This window comes from Gymnoscopelus braueri (genome assembly GCF_963280865.1).
Source record: "Gymnoscopelus braueri genome assembly, chromosome: 7".
Taxonomy (NCBI): Eukaryota; Metazoa; Chordata; class Actinopteri; order Myctophiformes; family Myctophidae; genus Gymnoscopelus; species Gymnoscopelus braueri.
The window spans coordinates 39,982,677-40,004,257 of NC_137608.1; the positions used below are offsets into that span (position 1 = coordinate 39,982,677).

Here is a 21,581-nt window from a genome sequence, read left to right on the forward strand (position 1 = left end):
TAACTTCACACAGGTTAGCCAACCATTCTACAGCGAAACAGGGAAAGCACATCTTTATCTATTGGAATAGGCGAAGTTCACTGAAGCTTCACATAGGTATTAATTAGACTCTGTGGATGAGTCTAAGTAATTTAGATAATTAACACAATTAATTAAAATGCATGTCCATTAGTGTAATGGCTGAGTCTGTTAATGCTGGTTTAGAACACATTTTTCTAAACCATATTGAGATTGTGTGATGAGGGGTCTGGACAGTTTGTCAACCCATTTAAAAGAATAGAAGCCACATGCTGAATAACTGTTTTGGAATGTAACATACTCGATAGCCTGGACAAATACAGTATTTAAAATCTGCCATGTCCGGACACAGGTAACATAAAAAACAGCCAAGAAGCATGGGCGTCAGTTGTGTAAGGCAATCCCTGGTCAATATTAAAACTTGCTTGTTATAATGAATATTTAAATACATAAATAAACAAACAACCAAGGTAGCGGGTGTCACCCGTAAAGATGCTCAACTCCGGCTTTTGGATTTAGGTGAGCGCCTTGGCGTTTTCAGCCGGGGGGAAAAAATGCATCTGGTGAAATTCATGCCACATTTAGGAAAACATACATTTTGCTTTGCTTAGTCCCTGCTGTGCTGCTCCTCCCAGAGGAGAGTACTGATTGCCGAGGAGCAATCCAGGCATTTGATTGTTCTTCATTCCATTTCATTGAACTTGACTATGATGGAAAAGTGTGTCTAACTGTACGACAAACTAATAGACATCACCCTGCTCAAAGCCCAGTGCAACACAGTGTTCCTTGAGCTTGAGCTGAAGGAAGATGAAAATGAGGACACAATCACCTTGACAGCTCTCGCAGAATTGAACACATTGTTTGTGTGGCATTCTCCGAGGTGATGAAGTCATTTCAGATGGCTGCAACAGCACCACTCTCAACTTTCATCACGAGAGGTCCACCATGAGTGATGACAGATTCATCTCATGCTAATGGCTGTGAAACTGTCAAATCTCAGAGTGGCATTGACTATTTGAAACCTTGTTGTTACCCATTGATGGGTTGATTGCCTGTGGTTAGATACAATGCATTCTAGTTAATGTTAAGGTAAGACGTTACTTATATTTTATGTGTACACTTTTTAATGTACACATAATTTTGCCATAAAATGAAGTATGCTCACTTTCAGACCTCTTCCCGGTTGATGTGTTGTGATTTTTTAGTATTAGTAGGCTCTGATATTATTAGTAATGAGGCCTCATGGCCATTACTAATAATTCTATTTTTGCTCCTGTGAGTTTGCTACTGTCTGTTGTCACATGATCAAGACCTACTGTATCTGTCAGATTTTTTAGGATCCATTCCGAATGACGGGGCCTGTTTTGCACAAAATGCCTGTGTGGCCACCCACCAATTTTGTCAAATTGGCCTCATGGTGGCACCTTAAAGGAGTACTGCTCCTACAAATTCTGTCCAAACCTCACACAAATCGGTACATATTATCTCTGGAGTCATGTGATCAAGCTGTATTAGTCCGATTTAGCAGATTCCATTCCAATTGACCAACTGGACTTTAACTGTTTGTGTGGTATGATTGAATAATATGGATGTAATCAGTCAAATCCATTAACACGTTAAGACCGGGAAAGCATCCGTATCATTTTACATTTGAGCTAAACAGCATTATTTTATACTTTTATTCAAAAATAGTAGATATACAAGGTCATAGCGTGTCACTTTGTGCCGTGCTACGAGTTTGTAGATCTGCTGTTTTTGAAAGAATCTTTATTTTTTTGCAAATCTTTCAGTATATATTCTTTTAAAGCGAACATTTTTTACTCAAATCTTTGCTTCTGGGGGTCCCTGGAACAACATGTTTTGAAATGGGGGTTGGCGGCCAAATACATATAATCTTGTGGGTCCTTGACATGAAAAAGTTTTAGCACCACTGATATAGCAACATAGGTTTTTCAGAAAACTGTTTGTATTTAGAAGACATTTTTAGAGTCGGCTTCAGGTCTTAATGGGTTAAGCTGCTCGTCAAGACAGACGGCCCTTGCTATGTTTAATTTGTTTCAACTGAAACAGGCATGACAACTGGAAGAAGCCTGGCCTCAATGATGAGTTGAAAAAGACACACCAAAAAAAAAAAGGTTTTCTGTAAAATCCCCACAGACTAAAATAACCTCTCTCCTACACTCTGACTCATGCACTGTCCATGGTGCTGAATGGTGCATATCAGACAGAAAGAAGGTCAGTTATTGATTTGCACTTTGTGTAGCCTACAGATGACAGAACTTATCATTGTAGAAGGGTGAGACTACATTTGAAAGCCTAAGGCATCGCCGGCCATTTATGCACACCTTTAGTGTTTTCAAATGTATAGGTTGTAAATGTATAATTGAGATATTAAAGTGAGTCATTTCAGTTTCAGCACAAGAATAAGCCCACTAACAAGCTTCCACCGTCAAATATAAAGCCAGCAACAATGGAAACATTAAGTAAACCATTATTTTCCCAATTAAACAACTTTATTCTCAATACAGATGACATATTTTGCCAATTAAACAACGTTATTCTTAATACAGACCACATTAACTGCTGCAACACAGCATCTCTGGTCAAAGAAACTGGAAGGGAAGAAGGGTTACATAATATCTAACAATAAACTTTGTTACTGACTCTTTCAGACTCAATCACTTTTTTGTGTTCTAATTTGAAATTATGTCAATTTACAGAAATCACAAATATTTTCTCCCCAAACAAATATTTCCCTCACAAAATGTTGTTTACACAGCCTATAGTGGTTTATGTGGTCTGTATACAGAATTTATACAGTCTGCTGAAAATAATGACATATTGACGGATGTCATAACTCAGGGCAAGGTTGATTACTTCTGAAGTGAAGATGAAAATAATACAAAAAACTGGTGCATTTTTATTTTATTTTTAATACAAATGGCAATAAATCATTTGGAAAGGTTTGTGAGTGTATTTCTTAACTTGGTGTTGTCCACACATGTATTGACAGTCTACACAACCCATTGAGGAGAAAACCTTGTTAAAATGTTTTGGTAAAAAAAATAAAGGCTGCATATAATTTATTTATGTTGGGGGTTCTGATCTACTCATGAGACATGCTGTGACCTTAACACATTGTTGTATTGTGATAAATATTGTATAGTGTACCATAGTGTGCAGCTGTAATGCATCTATTCTACTACTATCCATGTTTGGCATTATTTGAAATTATGGGGGCGGGGCAGCATTTTGATTGATTTCTGCCATTTGGGGTCAAAGTGCTCTTTTTAATTTTTCTTCCTCATTACACAGTAGGTTCTGAAATGTTTCATGTATGAGACATGTGTGCTGAGCAAAATGTATCATGTGTAATTTAATTTGTTTGTTTGTTTTAAAGCTTTGCTATATTTCAAGGTCTAAATTTACATTTGAGTATACTAATGTACTATGTTAGGTAGGTAATTATGAATATCAAGAAATATACAAGCAAAACCAGCAGCATAAGATTTTCTTTTTTTGTAAAAGTAGTGCCCAGACGTGGGAACGACATTTTCTAGGCATTTTTTCTTGGTTTACCAGACGGCCTATTTCTTAATATTTTCATTGCTTCTGGCATTCATAATTTACATTGATGACAGAGGAAGCTGACCTGTTTTCAGCTTGTTAGTGTGCTTACATTTGCGCTGCCAGCTGTTTTTGGGCTAGGTTTATTTCATCAAAGCACTCATTGCCAGTGTTGTTAATTGAGATAATTTCAAATTAGCACTATACAAAAGCTATTGAGTCTAGCTCATTCAAAGCAATCAATTTACTATAGTTGTTTAGCAATAACAATCGAATTTGCCAAACGTATTTTCATCCTGTGGAACATTTAATTACCCACTGTTTGGCCTGGTGTGATAAGGCAATCAAATTTTCTTTTCCTCCTAAACTGAGAAACTCAAACTAATCTCTTTCATCAGTGAAATGAACAGGCCAGGCTGGCCACATTACCAGTGCCTGTGGTGTTTTTATTTGGCAGTTGTGGTCATCTCAGGCCCTGGCTGGCCAGCTGAGAGCCACTGATATGGATGTGTGTGGTCCTAGGTGATAAGCCTGTCTCCATGTGTCCATCTGTTTGGATGCTTAATCACCCAGCCATGAATACTCTGATCTCTATATTCACAATGGCATTATCATTTGTGTACTGCAGCCCGCCAGGGTTTTGGACATTATTGTCTGTACACCTGCTGTATGAATACAGGATTTGTTTATCAAAACTAGTTTACCATCACCGCTGGCCTTTTGTTTTGTTTTAGTATTGTGTATTTGATTATTCTTCAGTCTGCACACTTAATGACAGTGCAGGGGCAGCAAAAGCCTCTATACTGGGTTTTGACATGTTTTCCCTTCATTCAACATGAACGTGGGTCACCACCACATATGAACATTCTGATCATAGCTGCCTCTTTGATACAGAAGATCCGATCCCCACTCTGCCTCCCCAACTCAATTTTTTCACCTACCTCAAAACAATTATGCTCAAATGCTTTTGATGTGACACATTTCCTGCAATGAGAGCTAATTTGACATGTTATTAATAACCAGTCATCTAACCAATTTCGTTCCTTTACTGATGCCCAGCATGTTACAGCTTGCTGGCATTATAGATAGATACGGTAGATAGCCGCTTATTGATCCCAAGGGAAATTCAGGTGTCATAGCAGTATGCCTACCGCAGAAGGCATGAAACACAGATACATAGGTAGAGAGGTAAAAATGAAGTTTGGAAGGTACAGTAACTCAAAATAAATGAATAAATAAATCAGGGGTCGCGCTAGGATTTTAATCTGCCGGTCCTAATGTCCATTAATTACAAGCAGATGCGTAAATACAGCCTAACACTTAGGCCTACAGCATTATATTTTGGATTGAGCTATTTGAACATGAACCATGATGAACGAGTAATACTAATATACACATTTTATATAGCAGCAGGGTCATCTGGCACAAATACATTAATTACCATTTGCGCATGCTGCGTCACTGCGTACGTAATGGTTTCTCAATAATTAATTGCGGACTTTGAACGCATTTTCTAATCAGCTGACAGCTGACCTGTTAGGGCAATAAAATATAGACCACTACTCACTCACAGGAGGTTATACTGTATAGTTAGGCAGTGGATGCCATCGTGCGTCTGGCTGGGACAGCCGTCGGAAAGTTGATGAGTTGTGAGAATCTTGTCGTCTCCTCATAGAGCTATTCAGTTCAAAGTGGTAACGTTTTAACGTGTCCCCCTCATAGAGTTAAAAATAGGTCCACCTTTATGATTAACGTCGTGTTTCACCTGGATGCCACAGTTGCAGTAGCCTATAGCTGTTGTGAAGAGTATTTACGCATCTGTGTTGGATGTTTCATCATGTTAAACTGTAGTAGAGCAACTTGCCAACTTTACTCACAAGTGCCCTTGTAGTAGCCTAGTGTCTGTGACATATTCTAACTCGTAATGATACAACTTGTGCGTGACTGACTGTTAAATACACAACTTTATCTAATATAACTGGACCGCGGTCTCTGTCTGACTGCCGTCAGACCAGAGTTAAAATATATTGTGACTACGCAGCAGCAACAACAACTCTTTTTTCCGGTTGTACCTTCACAATAAAGTGTCTCCCATTTACCTCCCAATAGAGCACATTTTACACTGGTTATTGTTAACAGGAAATAGGTGTAACTTAACAGCGTGTGACACACTCTTTCGTTCTATCTCTCTCTCTCTCTCCCAGAAACACACAGTTTCTGGGAGAGAGAGACTTAACACACGCTGTTAAGCGAGAGTGAGAGAGAGAAAGAGAGAGAGAGCGCGCTTGCAAAGCAGAGGATTTGAACGTGCCGGGTCATTGTCAACCGGTCAGGATGTCCGGAGAGATTTATTTTTTCCGGTCTTTGTCAAAACCGGCAATTATCGGACTAACGCAACCTCTGATATATATATATATATACTTGGCGTGTGTAACAGATTACTCGAGGGTGTGCAGAGAGAGGCATTTCGGTCGGACCAATGGTTTTCGAGAAACAAAAAAAGAAACACAAATGTCCGTGGGTCTGTGGAGGACACACCAAATCTCTTGTGTGTTTGGGGGGGGGGGGTGTAGGCACCGACTTCCTTGATTGGCCAACCGGACCTGTCCGCTGGACTGTGTATTCTGACAGTGGGTACAGCGGGTACTCTGAAACAAGTACAGCAAGTACTTGCAAGTACTATCTGCCAGGTCTTATCAATATCATCTATTATTGTGGCAGATCTATTTAATTTGGCCACGACTCTGTTTTCAGATGAGGAGCCAGAGCAAAAAATCGTTGTAATTTTTTTATTCAAGCAGACTGTGTTTGTATGCTGTCAGTCTTGTCAATAACCTGTTACATAAACGGGTGGTGCATGCATTCCTAACTTGCATCGTTCCTGACTGGCATTGCTCCAGAGTAGGCCAGTCACTATTTACATAAATAACCCGTTGATTGTTACATAATCTTATTTTTTTTTGCCTTTATTGATAGATATAGTAGACTGACAGGAAATGGGGAAACGCAGTAAAGGTCGTCGAGATCGGGAGTCGAACCCGCGACACGCTGTCAGGCGGCATTAGCAGCCTAGGTGCCCAGACGGATAGGCCAGCCGTCCGAGCCAATTGTTACATTATTAGTACTGTGGTAACGGGTACCACACTGGGTACTGTAACAACAGGTACTGTAAGTACTCTGACATCAGTTGCAACGGGTATTGCACAACCGGGCGGAGCATGTATTCCCAACTTGCATCATTCCCAGTGAAAAGTACTCAAATGTTTTACTTAAGTAAAAGTATCAATACTGCAATGTAGAAGTACTCTGTTACAAGTAAATGTCCGGAATTAAACATTTACTTAAGTAAAAGTACAAAAGTATTGGTATCAAAATGTACTTAAAGTACCAAAAGTACCAAAAGTACTAAGTACTAATATGTTTGAAAATAGCAGATCTACAAGCTCACAATGCGTCGCGATGCGTTGTGAGCTTGTAGATTGGCTATTTTCAAATAGCCTATGTATAAAATAGGGCTGAAGTGGTTAATGTATTTGTATATTTTATAATGTAATAATTTATATCTGCAAAGTAACTAGTAACTAACGTTTTCAAATAATTGTAGAGGAGTAAAAGTACAATATTTGCCTCTGAGATGCAGTGTAGTAGAAGTAAAAGTATTGAAAATTGTACTTAAGTACAGTACTTCAGTAAACGTACTTCGTTACTTTACACCACTGATCGTTCCCAACATTCATCATTCTCGACTTGCGTGGTGCCCGAGTAGGCCAGCACCGGTCTAGTATGTATAATTATGCTGTTAACTGTGTGGGATTGAATTCTAATTTGATATTCATTCATTATTATAACTTATGTATGACCCTGACAGAGATCTCTCTTACCCCTCTAATCTTTTTTTGATGTGGCACTACCAAGCTATCAACTGACACGGTTAGGGATGTATTTTGGACCGGGGCGATTCATGCAGAAAATACATAATGCATGCACTTTGAGGCATTTTGTATCAAAATTTCCACCAGAGGGAATGGGAATATCTCTTTGGTTCGTGAATTTTGTTGCAAAGTGTAGTACAGTAGCAACAGCACAAGCCATATATTATCTTTCCAGCACTACTATTGCCTCTATCTAGTATAAACCACACACATTTTAAGAATTTGCATGGCCTCTGACAGTCCAATTAGTATCTTTGAGTACAGTGTGGACAACATCTATACAACTCTTAACCCATTAAGACCGGGAACGCATCTGTGTCATTTTAGATTTCTTTGGCTATTCAAAAATAGCAGATATACAAGCTCATAGCGCGGCACAGAGTGCCACGCTATGAGCTTGTAGATCTGCTATTTTTGAAAAATCGTGAAAACTTATTAGGATTAGGATTTGGAAAAACTTTTTTGAATCGGCCTCAGGCCTTAATGGGTTAAGGCAAAGAGTTAAGACTCAACCTTTGCTGTTATACATCACCAGTGTGCAACCTCGGGCTTCCCCATGGATGAATGAGAGATGTACTGCCTGGAGTTGGCCTATAGACGCATGAGAGATGTACTGCCTGGGGTTGGCCTATAGACACATGAGAGACGTACTGCCTGGGGTTGGCCTATAGACGCATGAGAGACGTACTGCCTGGGGTTGGCCTATAGACGTATGAGAGACGTACTGCCTGGGGTTGCCCCGATGGACGAATGAGAGACTGACCTTTATCCTATTCTTTTGAACTTCAACAATCCAACAAGCTTTAAATTAAAACACAGTGCTATTTCTGAGCTTTAGGAAATCCACAATCATCTACTCTGGTTTCTCAGTCGCTTCTTATTCACTTTCAGTGGACTATAGCTGTTCATAGGACAGAAAGAAATCTCCCTTATTTCAGCTGACCAAAAAAGATGTTTGAATTAATTGGTGTTACACGATCATACAATTGTGATACAGTACGTAACATCATGATTTTCCATTATTTTCGACTAATTACGCTGTTTTATGCAATTTGCATAACATTTTTGGAGCATAAATTGAAAGCTGAAATCTCCTGTGATCTGTTTCCCTGTCTTCAACAGCTTCCTGCTATGAAGTATTTTAATGACCCCGTGCTTTGCTCACGTGCAGAAGTAGCCATGACAACGGCTTTTAGGGATAACTATTTTATTTGCAGTAACAGCTTGCGAAAACACTAACACCTACTGTACCTACCAACTCAAAACCACAGAGAAAATGGAGAGGAGGTGATCAAAACAAACACACCTGACAGTCATAGTGTCACACCAAAACACATGTCAATAGATAACCAGATGAACATCGTGGCATAACATTACACACAAAAGCTCCATAAAACACAATCCCCCCAACGCATTCCCTTATTAAAATAACAACGAAATAAAAGACGATAACACGTTCTTCTCGCGCCCCCAGGGAATACTGGGAAATCTAATTCCCCCACAGTATGTTCAGTGTGTCGTTGTTTAGAGATCTCCTCCATTTAGTCTGCGTTGTCACAAAGTCACTACAGCAACGCTACAGCAAAGAGCTTTTTTCCTTCAGGCTATCAGAGCCCTGAACAATGGACAAACTGCCAGGACAACTGTCTTTAATCTGTAAATACTCGCTCACAACTGACAGATCTTTTTTTTACGCCGAGGCTCTGTAAGAGGCTAGCCGTTCTGTGAGCATATATATCGTATAGATTGTAAGCGCATTTTGGTGCAGTTTGGCACAGCAACATTTCACACACATGAGCATGACTAATACATCCCTTGAATCTGGGATCTAGGCCTACACTATATGGAAGGAGTGGGTGTCACAATACAGTAGCTTGTTTTGATCCGCAAAATATCACACAATGAAAACGTGTAGATGTATACGGTACTATTTCCGCTGGTAATTATAATATGTCTTAAAATGATTCGAGCACGTCTCTCTGATTGTAGACCAGAGGATGACTGTGGACTAAATTGGATTAGGCAGGATTAGTGCTTTTAATCAGTGTGTTCCTACATTTGGATTCTAATTTGATATTTCCCTGCTGTGTTGCATGAATGATGGTGACAGTGTGTTCCCACTCACAACTGTATGCCTTATCAAGTCTAATTACTCCTTTTAACCCATTCAAACCGGTAACGCATCTGTCATTTTCAAATGTATTTTACTATTCAAAAATAGCAGATATACAAGCTCGTAGCACGGCACAGAGTGCCGTGCTACGAGCTTGTAGATCTGCTATTTTTGAAAAATCATGAAAATGTGTGCAAATCTTTGAATATATTGTTCTTAAAAGCAAACATTTTCAACTCAAATCTTTGCTTCTGGGCGTCCCTGGAACGAAATATTTTGAGATGGGGGTCCGCGGCCAAATACATATCATTTTGGGGGTCCTTGACATGACAGAAGTTTGAGAACCACATTATAGCAACGTAAGTTTTTTCCAAAAACTGTTTTAGAAGACATTTGTATAAATCCCCAGAAGCAAAGATTTGAGTTACAAATGTTCGCTTAAAAATATATATATATTCAAAGATTTTCACAAATTTTCACAAATTTTCAAAAATAGCAGATCTACAAGCACATAGCGTGGCACTCGGTGCCGCGCTATGAGCTTGTATATCTGCTATTTTTGAATAGCCAAAGAAATCAAAAAATGACACAGATGCGTTCCCGGTCTTAAAGGGTTAATGTCCTCAGAGAATAGAGAGCTTTCTACATTCCTACATATCTGCTCCTCCCATCTCAAAGGAATCGCATGAAGGGGAAAAAAAGGAAAGGCACTTATGAGTTTCAAGAGCATTAAAAATGACTATGCAAATAATGTATAAGCTGATGTCATTAGCATAATTAGTTTTCTGGTATCATTGTGCTGGCAATTAGGCTGGTTACATATCATTGATAATTCATTATTATGTCTTGCTATTAGATGGTTTATATGCAAATGAAGAAATGCAGTGAAGTAACTTTTAAGGATGTGCATATCTAATCAAGGCCGGGTGCAGAGCTAAATCACTTACAGTGTATCTGAAATTATTTGGGGTACCATGAGCTACAGTGCACACCATGCAGCCAGGCAATGGCAAATGACAAATATATATTAGTGCTGCACGATATATCGTTATCGTATCGTTATCGCGGCATGAACGCGCGCGATCTCAGTATCGCAAAAGGCAACGACATGGGCGATATAAATTGCCCCCGCTCGACCACTGCTAAAGCGAGCAACATCCCTTTGTTTTAGCCAGTAAATAAACCATCCCTCCGTTTCTCCCTCTCTTTCATGTGCCTGTTGTAGTGTAGTGGGTGCGGAAACTGAAACAGAGACGCTCCGTTTCTCTGCATGTGGTGTTGTTTTCAACTTGTTGAAGGCCAGCTCAACTCTGGCATGGAACAGGTGTGACTGTGTGTGTGTGTGCTGTGTTTGTGTGACGAGCATACACGCGTGTGTCAGACTGCTCCTACCTGCTGCTTCATAGAGCTAGAGGAGCTGCTCTCGCCTTTCATTGTCTCCGCCAGGCCGAAAGGCATGGCGAGAGAGTATGTTTTACCGTCCGTCCGTGTGTCCGTGTGTCCGTCCTTGTCTGCGACCAGCTAATCTCCGCCACCGTTGGCCCGGTCGCTGTGAAACTGCACACACACACTCCCTGGATGTCCCAGCAGAACCTCTGCCCCACATTTTTCAGATCAGGCTGTCATAGCGCCACCATGAGGCCGACTTTTGCAAAACACATTTTTGGATATGACTCCTACAGATTTTCTCCAAAAAACACGCACATCAGTACACAGTATCTCTATAGTCATGTGATCATCACGGATTTGTCCGATTTACCAGATTCCATCCTGATTGGCTAAGATTGGCTCCCAAAGTTTGCAGGATTGGATCATTTTGAACACAATGCCTCAAATCATGAACGAAGCATGCGATTTCCGTGACATTTTCCACGTAGATTCCCACTTGGCCCAGGAAGAAATGCCACTTGAAAACTTTCCTAACAGCCTCATGGTGGCGCTATAATAGGCCGATTCACGTTTTTCCCTATAACTGCACCGATCTGCGTGAAACTTTGCACGCACACTCCCCAGAGGCCAAGGAAAAACATCTGCCCTGCATTTTTCACATCTGCTTTTTATAGCGCCACCATGAGGCCGACTTTTGCAAAACACATTATTGGATATTACTCCTACAGATTTTCTCAAAAAAACACGCAAATCGGTAGACAGTATCTCTATAGTCATGTGATCATCACGGATCTGTCCGATTTACCATATTCCATCCTGATTGGTTAAGATTGGCTTCCAAAGTTTGCAGGATTGGTTCATTTTGAACAAAATGCCTCAAATCATGAACGCAGCATCCGATTTCCGTGACATTTTCCATAGAGATTCCCACTTGGCCCAGGAAGAAATGCCACCCTTTTCACATTGGCCTGTTATAGCGCCACCAGCAGGTCTAATTTAGCAAACCACATTTTTGGAACAAAATGCCTCAAATCATGAATGTAGTGTCCGATTGTCGTGCAAGGCCTAATAAGAAATGGCACCCTTTTCACATTGGCCTATTATAGCGCCACCAGGAGGCCACAATAATCTACCTGACCTGGCGGAGACCTGTGCTCCGAGGAGCACTTTTTCTAGTTTCAAATGAATTACTAGACGTCAACTGAACGCCTAAAGCCTTCTGTATGAAAAGCTTCACTGTTTATGTCCATTTTTCTGATTGACGTTCATTTTATTGAACTCAGTGATTTTCCGCGACTTGTCTTTCACTTAGAATGTCCGTCAAGTCAAACGAGTGTAAACACTTGACTTCCGGACGGTCGGCCTTCTAAATAAGAGCATATGTCCTAGAAAAGTAAGCGTTTTACTTTCGGTCAGAGAAATTCAAATTAAGAGTGGCACTGATATGCTTTATTTTTTTAAGTTTTCATTGTTGCTACACTTAGAATATCAAATAACAAGTGTGGGAACCCAATAGCACTTAAAATTAAGAGTGATATTGACTTGTTATTATGCAGTTTTTTGAATAATTTGACGTTGCAACACTTAAAATATAGAATATGAAATTTGAAAGGTATATATATATATATATATATATATCGTATCAATATCGAAATATTTGGCATGAATATCGAGATATGAAATGTTGTCCATATCGTGCAGCCCTAATATATATATATATATATATATTATATTTTTTTACTGAGGGGGCACAATGTAAATATAAGGCTGCAATGCCCCACCTCATACACAGCCCTGTACTGTATCTAATGTTGAGTGTTAAAAAGAAACTCAAAAGAAAATCACCTTACTAAATGCCTTGGTGCAATTCAACTGTTCAGCTGTCTGCAGCAGAGTGTTATTACATATACGTCACCCTGATCACACAAAAAAAGACGTCATTTTGAAAATCTGTGAATACATTAACACAACATTTTAGAAACGGGAGAAATGCCTTCTTGCTTATTCCTCACTTCTTGCTTTGTAACTTTCTTTCCACACAAAATGTTCACTCTGTTCTGTGGAGAGCTATGTGGATCGATAAGAAGTGAATAAAGAGTGCACACCAGCACTGATGGGGGTGCAGGCCAAGAGAGAGTACAATCACTGAATAAGTCAAATAACTGGTCGCGCCCCAGTAACTCTAAATACGTCAAAGAAAGCGCCCCTCCCGTCTATCGGCTGCGCGGGGATTTGTGTTTGTTGGTCCCTCCGTGTCCCTCTGTCTGTCTCCGTGTTGCTGCGGCGAGCTGGCTCCGTGTCGCCGCGTTGAGGCAGCTGCCAGCTGTTGGACACATTTCAATGGCCGCCGCTTCGTTTTCGCTCGGCTCTAGTCGGCTGCACTCGGCTCGGTAGGACCCGTATGAGACCGACCGCACACCGTACACCGACCGTCGCGCATGCGCGCCACTCTAAATTGTATATTAGGATAGTCAACAGAAAAGCTAAAGGTACTGGTTTATGAACATATTTTTATCCAGATCACTAATCTGCTCAATTGCACAAACACAGGTTTCATGGCGATCAGTAGATTCTGGCTTCAGAATGACATTGTGTTCATATTCATAAGTGTCTCGAAAGACTCCTTTATATGATCTTGCATTCTTGGATGGTGTCCGCCCTCCCCTTAAGATATTCCAATGAAATGATGACACATGGCACTAGAACCACATTGTTTGAGTGCTGTTTTGTCATTGTTATAAAGACAATTTTCTTTGCTATGATGACATTCACAGTGTCAGCTTTTCACAGACATATTTGTGCATGTGCATGCATGCTTGTGTGTATTGGTGTTTGTATAGGCATGGCTCTGTTATGTGTACCATTTTTGGTGCTAGTTTGTGGGTGGGGTGCATGCACGCGCATGCACACAGATAAGCATGGCTGATTGTCATTCGTTTAATAATTTGCTTCCTACTGAGAACGTTCCACTAAATATTTGTTTATACACATCTTGCACACTTGAATGAAACTTTGAGCTATCTGTGGAATCTGTGTGTGTGTGTGTGTCTGTCTGAGCTTGATTGTGTGTGTGTTTGTGCATGTCTACTACTGTTTATCATGCTATACGTGAATACCAAGCTACTGTAGAAGAATCAATTTGCTTCATGTTTTAAAGGCAGTGCATCAGTGAACAGATTATCTGCCATTACGCTTCATTATGTGTTCCAATGGACAATGAATAATTAATGTACTGTATGCAACCAGTGATGGCCTGAAAAAACTAAAGGTGTGGAAAAGTGTACGTGATAAAATAATCGAACTGTCCACACATGGTGATGTCACTTGGGGTACAGCATTATTGATTGCGCACGACACATATTGTGTAATATTGCATGCAGTAAAAACCCCAGGGGGGCTAGAGAGACACAGTTCTAGCATGTCCTTTTAGCCCTGCTGGACAGGTTAGTGGTCAGACTCGGCCCACTGAGGTGTAATCTAGTGGAAGAGACAAGGTGAAAGGTGCACTTTAGTTCTGTGTGTTCTCTTCCACAGATTTGACTTTTGAATTAGTTGGAGTCTGCTGTAACGGTTGGATTATTTTTACTCTGAATACATTTGTGTGTGTGTGTGTGTGTGTGTGTGTGTGTGTGTGTGTGTGTGTGTGTGTGTGTGTGTGTGTGTGTGTGTGTGTGTGTGTGTGTGTGTGTGTGTGTGTGTGTGTGTGTGTGTGTGTGTGTGTGTGTGTGTGTGTGTGTGTGTGTGTGTGTGTGTGTGTGCGCGTGCGCGTGCGGTCGGTGGGGTTATTCTTAGTCATTTCTTTTCATAGAATTGTTTTATCACGTATATTACTGTAAATGTTGGATTAACATGCCAGCTGTGCCCGTCACAGAATCCCTCAACTAATTGATAATGCTTTTATAACAATGATTAACCTAATAGTATAGTTGTATTAATATTACCTGCACATTTGAACGATTCTCCTCTGTATGGCTAGTAATGCATAATACTCATCAGCATGTACCTGCGTTGAGTGACGACTGATGATCCAGTGCCCTGCCGCAGGTGAGTGACTTTTACTACGTGGCCCAGGCCTGATATAGTACCGTGCTTTAAACTCAGGCCCGATTTATTGCTTGCTCGCAGTTTATAGAGCTTTCTTTGATTTTATGTGTGTGTGTGTGTGTGTGTGTATGTGTGGTGGGGGGATTCTTACTGCACAGAAAGAGACCAGACTTAAAGTTCAATCCCCTACACATGCTTAAATCTTGTCCCCTTCTAAAGCAACACAGAAAAGCTATAACATGCCCCCATAAAGGTATTAACCCATTAAGACCGGGAACGCATCTGTGTCACTTTAAGATTTCTTTGGGTGCCACGCTATGAGCTTGTATATCTGCTATTTTTTAGATAAAATAGTGAAGATGTGTGCAAATCTTTGAATATATATATATCTTTTTTTAAAGTGAACATTTGTAACTCAAATCTTTGCTTCTGGGGATAATACAAATGTCTTCTAAATCCTTCGAAAAGAACGTATGTTGCTATAATATCAGTGGTTCTCAAACTTTTTTCATGTCAAGGACCACGCAAAATGATATATATTTGTCCGCGGACACCCCCATCTCAAAATATTTTGTTCCAGGGACCCCCAGAAGCAAGATTAGATTTGAGTTAAAAATGTATATGTATATATTCAAAGATTTGCACAAATTTTCACAATTTATTTAAAAAAAAATAGCAGATCTATATCTGCTATTTTTGAATAGCCAAAGAAATCTTAAAATGACACAGATGCGTTCCCGGTCTTAATGGGTTAATAGAATTAGATAGCGAACTGCTCATGGCGTAGCATGGACAGCAGTGCATTTACTCCTCCTGTACAGTAGCTGGCTCGTGCCAAGCGAGCGAGCACCCTTATATCAGATATATAAGACCACAACATAAAGATCACTCTCTGTGGTCTTTGACACTCATACCCAATCCATTATGGTGCAATCTCATTTGAAAGCCATCATCATTGACTATAAACAGGGGACTGAATCAGCAGCTATTGGCCTGACTCTACGGGGAGGAATAATGTGATGAAAGACCCACAAAATGCCTACTCATTTATTGGCTGCCATTGAAGCCTTGCCTTCATTTTATGAAATAGCTTTTCAACTCGGATAGATTCACCATAGAAATTAGACAATTAACTAAATAAGTGTTAAGTCTAAGTGTGTGACTAAAATATGTATTAAACCAAAATCTCGTCAAATGGCCTCTGTTTAGACAGAAGTAATTTAGCTCTAGTTTGCTGATATTTAAACTGCGAATTGTACAGTGTGAGTATGATTTGGCAACCAGCAATGTGTGCTTATGCAATTTCCAAATCAAACTGACCCTTCGTTCCATTAAAATATCAAACAGCTACAGTTTCTTGGATGAGTTTGAATAACTGCCAGGTTCTGCAAGCCGTGCAACAACTCTGGGGCAGTAGAATCAGCGATTCCTTTCCATTTTCTATCCTCGATTGCAATTTCCATGACCACATTTAGGTCATGGAAATGAACACTGAAACACAGCACATGTGAACGTTGCAGAGTTACTTTTTTGGGGGGCCGGGTTAAGAATTCTTCTCACGTTTTCAATAAAGCAGCTCGTGGCACCCACCACAAGGTATCCCAACCTGTGCCATCTTTTCTGCTGAGCTTGCCTGTTGGAATTTATCCCGTTATGTTCTCACTTTTTTATTAGCTGGCAGATTGGATCAGAGGCGCATCTGTGGCCCTCGCAAGCAGGTGACTATGAGGTCCCTGTTAACAAACACTCCTGCCAAAAGTTGGACCCGGAGAGAAATGGCAGTAGCAAAGGAAAACAGAAAGCAGAAGAGTGCATGGATAGATCTCGCTGCACACAGCCCTGCTGGGCTCCATGGGGGGTCTTATCACCTGCCTCGTACATACTAGTTGGGAGTCTTGGTGAAAAAATTGCATCTGAAGGGGGGGGGGGGCTATCCATTTATCATTAGATGGCAAGAGAGCCACATACAGTACACTATACTCGCCTTTTTTGGTTTTCCATTGGACAACAGTTACCTGGTAACTTGTATCACCTCTGTCCAGATTCCAAGCTGAGGTGATACCAAAAGGTGATGTGAAACACTGCAGACTACTGATTGTTCAGAGAGAATCATCATTAGCGACTCCCCTATTGCAGTGATCCTCAACCTTTTTCATTTCAAGGAACCCTAGTTTGATGTGCATTTGGCCACGGGAAAATCCTCAGTGTTAATTTAACTCAGTGCTTTTCAACCTTTTTCACATCAAGGTCCATTATTTATTTGGCATTTGAGCCGCGGACCACCGTTTGATGAGACTTAGCCTCTCAGACCCAAAACATATTTTGTTATTGTTGGATACGATTTTGTCCACTTTTCCATTTTGTATTGATGTTGGTACCATTAGGAGCAATAACAGGCAAATGTTGATCAAAATAACAATTCTTTAGTTAAGTAATGCAGATGTTTAACAATAATGTAACTCTTGAGAGCGTAAAATGAAACCAAATGGACCCGTAAGGGTCCATTTGGTTTCATTTTACAGTCTCAAGAGTTAAAGATTTTAAAGATTTTGTTACCAACTCTCCATCATTTAGCTGGGAACCACCTGGAACCCCCTCAAGGACCACTGGTGGTCCCCATGTAGACCACTGGTTGAGAACCACCAATTTAACTCATAAAGTGTACAATCTTGGAGTTACAGACTCGTAAAGGGTCCATTTGGTCCCTTTTACCTGGGGCCCCCCTGGGAAAATGGTAAGTGGTGCATTTTATATAGCATCTTCATCCAAAGTGCTTTACACTGTGCATTACATTCACCCAGAGCCATATAAGGAGAGTCACCGCCGTTCACTTCATCGGGCCAGTCTTCTACAGAGCCTTCTATTGGTGAATAGTGACAAAGCCCTGAACCGGAAGTTTCCGGAATGCACTGGAGTCTATGAGCGTTTGTCACTATTTTTGTCACGAGTTTACATGAATCAAGTGACTGGCGCTGTTTTCTGCCGCCGAGGCAGTGGTGGAAAGTAACTAAGTACATTTACTTAAGTACTGTATTTAAGTAAAATTTTAAGTACATTTTGATACCAATACTTTTGTACTTTTACTCAAGTAATTTTTTTATTCCAGACTTTTACTTGTAACAGAGTACTTCTACATTGCAGTATCGATACCTTTACTTAAGTAACACATTTTAGTACTTTTTCCACCACTGCATTCACCCACACACCAACGGTGGAGGAAACCATGCAAGACACCAAACCTGCTCAACAGGAGCAGTAAGGGGGCTCAGTGTCTTGCTCAAGGGCACCCAGGGGGAGCCGGGGCAATGTAGTGTGGGACCTTCCGATTCCCAAGCGGCCGCCCTACCTCCTGAGCCACTGTCACCCTTATTTACCTGTGTGATGGCCACTAATTCTATTAGGAGATATGCTGCTACAGTGAATGAAAGATCAGTATGTTAATTAAGCATTCACCATGATTTGGCAACTCTCATCTCACATGCATATGCTCTCCTTCAAGCTAATGGAGGTCACCCTCTCTCGCTACTGATGAAAATACAGACAAGAATAGAGCTGCTAAGATCACAGAACACATTTTCCATCCCCATATGATGTATGCAGCATTAATTATTTATTGGTTGAATGACTGAATTAAATCATGATAATTCATTCTATCATTATGGAGAGCTAATTAATAGATTGGCTATTCAATCTATTCTTTTGCTTATCTTTAGCTCCTTAGCCTTTTTTGTTCTCAGCTAATCATAAACATGATCAAAGCATTTCGCTTATAATTAACTACAGTCTCTAAGCTAGACCCCTGCGCTTATAGTCACACTGTAATTATGATTTCAGCTAATTATTTTACTGCTCCTACAAGGCCAACAAATATATGTCCCTGTTGAATTGTGCCACTGCTCGTAGCATCAGTTTACACATTGGTGCCCGGTCTTCCATTTAGGGAAAGAGGGCAATCTTTTCCACAAATGACATGTTTATGAAGTTAATGCTGTTTCTTGAAAAACATTTTCAACGCCTTTTATAGTCCACTTAAAACTGTACAACTAGCATACTTGTATTATATTTTGTCTGACAGCCATAGAGGTGATAATAATTATTGCCAAGGAGTGATTGGTGCAAAACATAATAATGCTAAAGAGTAGACAGTGCATTAACCCATTCAATCTGTGTCATTTTAGATTTGAGCTATAACCATTATTTTATACTTTGGCTTTTCAAAAATAGCAGATATACAAGCTTATAGCCTGTGTATCTGCTTTTTTAGAAAAATCATGAAAATGTGTGCAGATCTTTGAATATGTATTTTTTTAAAGCGAACATTTGTAACTCAAATCTTTGCTTCTACAAATGTCTTTTAAATCCTAACTGTTTTTTGAAAAAAACGTATATCTGTGTCAGTGGTGCTCCAACTTTTTCCATGTCAAGGACCCCCAAAATTATATGTATTTGGCCAGATATGTACAGACCCCTATCTCAAAATATTTTGTTCCAGGGACCCCCAGAAGCCGCGCTATAAGCTTGTATATCTGCCATTTTTGAATAGCCAAAGTATAAAATAATGGTTATAGCTAAAATCTAGAATGACACCGATGCGTTCCCGGATTGAATGGGTTAATAGATGGTACAGTACATCCACAGGATGTTTAACAATAAGTAAGTGATAAGTAATTGATTGGAACATAATATACAATTCTCAGAAAGTGAGCATGGATTCCACCACTCTAATGGTTTTGTGATGTGCATGATGGCACCCCTTGTTGGCCTGCACTAAGAGCCGGCTATTTGCAGCGGGGACTTAAAGCATCATATGCAAAAATGGAACAGAGTAACTATTCATCCATGTAAATATGAATAAAGTAAACAGAATCAGTGTTCACTGAACCAAAGGTGAAGCCTGTTCAGATTGAAAGAGCAAACATGTACTGGCCATTAACCAGCCAAATAGACTGCACGGAACAGATCACCTTTCCTTGAGAGATGCTTTATGGGGGTAGTGGAGAAAGTATTTATTTTCCAAGCGATACTTTGTGAAATCACGTTCAAGAACACTGGTAACACACTCAAAGAAAAAAAATAAAAGTTGAACAACAGCTTGCTTGTAAATGTATCTGTTGAAATGCAGCTCTGAGCATTCTTCTATCCATGCCGTCCACTTGTTTATTGGCCATCTGTTTCTCGTGAGAACAATCCCAAGTATTTGAAAGAAAACATCCGTACGTCATCTATCTGTGGAGGACAGAGTGAGGGTGACTCCAGGTTCAATATCTTAACCCATTTAGACCGGGAGCGCATCTGTGTGATTTTAGCTATAACCATTATTTTATACTTTTGGCTTTTCAAAAATAGCAGATATACCACCAGCTCATAGCACGGCACCGAGTGCCGCGCTATGAGCTTGAAGATCTGCTCTCACGGAAAATTTGTGCAAATCTTTGAATATATATTTTTAAAGCAAATTTGTAAAATACGTTGTTCCAGGGACCTCGAGAAGCAAAGATTTAAGTTACAAATGTTCGCTTTAAAAATATATATATATATTCAAAGATTTGCACACATTTTCATGATTTTTCAAAAATAGCAGATCTACAAGCTCATAGTGCGGCACTCGGTGCCGCGCTATGAGCTTGTATATCTGCTATTTTTGAATAGCCAAAGAAATCTAAAATGACCCCCGGTTTTAATGGGTTAAGCAGACAGCAAGACTGATATTTGACGGTGTGCATTTACCTTGGATAAATGTGTCAATTTCTAGGCTTGTCTTTTTTTGCATCGTCACTGCTGTGTACCTTTTGAATGGATAGACAGTGAAGCATGCATGCTATTACAATGTAGGGTTATTTACTGAATTCTTACAGCTACAGATTTTCTGAGAAATTGTGGCAATAATGCGGCAAGTCGTGCGGTACGTACTGGGAGCTGATGGTTACGCTCCACCTCAGCAATCCATCTCCCAGGGGTCTAGCGCATTGAAACAATAGACTCCCACGTTCTTGGCAGATACCGACAATAAGTCTCTCCGACCCTACTTACTTACTTACTTACTTACTTACTTACTTACTTAGGCTAAAGGGGAATTCTCCCGTGGCCGGAGGGGGATATTAGGCTTTTAGTCTTCCGGCAGAAGCTCTACACACCGGGGCGATTTTTTTCATGCGAATAATAGTTTTTTTTTTAAAAACCTTATAAAGTCAATGCAAGCTTCCACACCAGTTTCGCGGAGCGAAAAAAGCGTCTTTTAATTATTCGGAACGAGTCCGAATTTCGCGTATATTCGCATATTCGCCGGTGTGTAACCGCCTTTAGACACAGAAAATGTAGACCAACAATCAGTTTCAGAATATGCTACTGTAATTTAGTTCATCTGTCACAAGTTCCTGTTATTTGTATTCAAAGGATAGTTTAATACGTTTGAAAAAAAAAGACAACCTCTAACCACCCAATTTTATTTGGAACATTGTTGTTTGAATCACTGCAGTCTTTGTCACAAAGGTTAGCAATGTTCGAAACAGCCCAAGGAC

The 21,581-nt window shown here is 40.1% G+C and overlaps 1 protein-coding gene across 1 annotated transcript in view; it reads left to right on the plus strand.

Moving 5' to 3' along the window:
• Positions 1-21,581, plus strand: part of LOC308089586 (transmembrane protein 132C) — a gene marked incomplete at its 5' end in the record, with an annotated part of 217,603 nt that overhangs the window by 57,759 nt on the left and 138,263 nt on the right. The window lies entirely within an intron of this gene.